Here is a 2,632-nt window from a genome sequence, read left to right as displayed (position 1 = left end):
ATTTATTGAATAATTTTTTTTAAAGTAAAAGAAAACATAATATTATCAATGCACATGGATTTTTTTTCTTTAATTTTTCTTCGTCTTACATGAGTAGGTGCCCAAATTCCTGATATTTTATCAATTCAACACTTCCCTATTAACCCATGTTCCCACAATTTTCCCACACTTAATTGACACACAATCTCTATCTTAAGCTAACCAAAGATTCAATTGGGGTGCTTAATTATTTTTCTGCTTAAGGCTAGTGATGTAGTAAAATATAGAACAGATGGGGATAAAAGGGCTCAAAGTGGCTAACAAAGGGAAATGAAAGGGTAGGCTATTTGGGATAAGTGAGCAAAAACAATTAATGGCCTCAATCATATGCATGCATATAAACACATTAAAGATTGGACATATAGAATGGAACAAAATAAAAATTACAATCATAGAGAAGAAAACACACAAGAATAAAATATTATGGTTAAATAGTGTAACCATGTAATTATGCTCAAATCTCATAGGTTGTGTGTTCTTAGCTATAATTCATGTTCCAATTTACAATTTTCAAAATAGAGTCTTGAAAAGAAACTTATTATTTTTCAACCAAATAGAACATGCATGCAACCACCTATTACTATGTAATCTATCATATCCTAAAAAAAGAAAAAATAACCTATTGGTGTTAAGAAAGAGCAGTTACCTCTAGAAGTCAGGTACTGATCAACCTCCCCACAGTTAAAGCTTGGCACCGTCCTCGGTGCAGGAACAAAGGGGGGCTGGTAGCAGCATCTCCACAGTCAAGATTGTCATGGCTCCCTGTGCTGGTGGATGAAGTGGAATTCGGGGTGTCTGGGTCTTCTTCAGGTGGGTGGATGCCAACAATCAGCTCCTTGAGGTATGTAAATCAGCGCTTGTTACGGCGCTCTCTTCGCTTTGCCTGCTGGTCGAGCCGGTCCAACCTCTCAAGTATCTGAAGGAGCAGTTGATTTGTTGAAGGTGCTTTTGATGTGGAAGGAGAATGAATATCTCTGGCTGGTTCTGTAGTCCGGCTAGTAGTGGCTGCTGGAGGTCTGATGTACTTCCCATTGGGGACAATCTGATCATCCCGCAGAAGTATGGTCTTGGTGTCCCCAGCTCTGTAGGAGACTCCGGCTATCGAGACTAGATCTGAAACCAAGGCGGGAAAGGGTAGGTTGCCCGCAATCTGTACGTGTCCCATGGCGTCCTGGAGGTGTCTTGGTAGGTTGAGGGGCTGGTCTGTAAGGACACACCAGAGAAGAACAGCCATATCTGCAGTGAAGGAGGACTCGTGAGTGCTTGGAAAGACGTAGTGGGACATAATCTGTTCTCACACTCGAGCCTCCAAGGTGAGTGCTGAAGCCGATATGCCCTTAGGTTGGGATCAATGGTATCCAGAGATCCATCTACTGCCAGGTTGTGCTATAACTCTGAGGACAGCGTCCTAGTCAAACTGGTATGTCTGGCGTTTGAAAGAGGCTTTTTGGTATGCGTCCAATCCTTTTGGAGCACGGAGAAGATCGAAAGCTCACTGAATGGCCCCTTCGGATATAGGGACTTGCTTTTCACGGACATAGACAGACTGCATGGTTGGCATGTGAAAGTTGGAGTAGAATTCAACTACCCATGAGAAATTAACTTGCCGTGGCTGTCTTCGTAAGAATCCCCATTGTCTGTGCTCAATCCGGGGCTCAACAAAATCAACAATGTGGTTTGGGAGGATGAGTAGGTGCTCATTGTTATAGTTCCGCTCAGCCAAGATGGGGAACATCTGCTCACAGTAGTGGTTAGTGAACTGGGGAGTATCCCTTGCTGGAAAGGCTTTCTCTATTTCATTGACCTTGATGATCCTCTTGACCCTCTTTGTTGTCGGTTTGACTGCTGTTGAGGATGGTTCCACAGCTAGTGCTCTTTTTGTTCCTCTCCTTGCCGGTAGCTTGGGAGTAGCTTTCTCTTTACCCTTCTTAGTGGCCATCCTGAAAAGGGAAAAGGAAAGTAACTTGTAAAGCTAAGGGTTAAAGCAAGGAGGAGGACAGTACAAGTGATAATCAATGCCAAGGTAAAGAAGGATGTCGTTAACACATGGTCGCAACTACATGTGATCATTTTATCACTGGAAATATAGCAAGTGCATGTTATGGCAAGTAGATGCAAGATGTTTATTAGCATGCCGGCAAAGGCATGAGTAGCATATATCAAGCATTAATAACTTAAATGTATTATCACTCGTAACAAACTAACCATCACGTTTGTATTGACAATTATATACAATTAATAAAATACTTAAAGCGTTTGTGAAAAACAGGCATTAGAGTAGAAGGATAGAATAATTAAAAATACGCAATGCCATACGGGCTTTTTTACAAACACTTAGTATGCATGGTAAATATGTTATTAAAAGTATTGAATTTGAACATACAAACAACCCAAAAAAAAGTAATATGAATTGTCAATTAATCCTTCAATATATCCACAAGCAAAATATAGGAGAAAAGAATCACCCAATTAAATTTCTAATACCAATTAAAAGGATGTAAAAAGCAGAAGAGAGACAAAGAAAACATAGATTATGAATTTAAAAAGAAAAAAAGAAGAAGGGAATATAAATTAAAGTAATAATGAAAAAGTA

Source organism: Arachis ipaensis, chromosome B6, assembly GCF_059453495.1.
Source record: "Arachis ipaensis isolate K30076 ecotype BB chromosome B6, ASM5945349v1, whole genome shotgun sequence".
Lineage (NCBI taxonomy): Eukaryota > Viridiplantae > Streptophyta > Magnoliopsida > Fabales > Fabaceae > Arachis > Arachis ipaensis.
Note: the sequence above shows the minus strand (reverse complement) of the source record.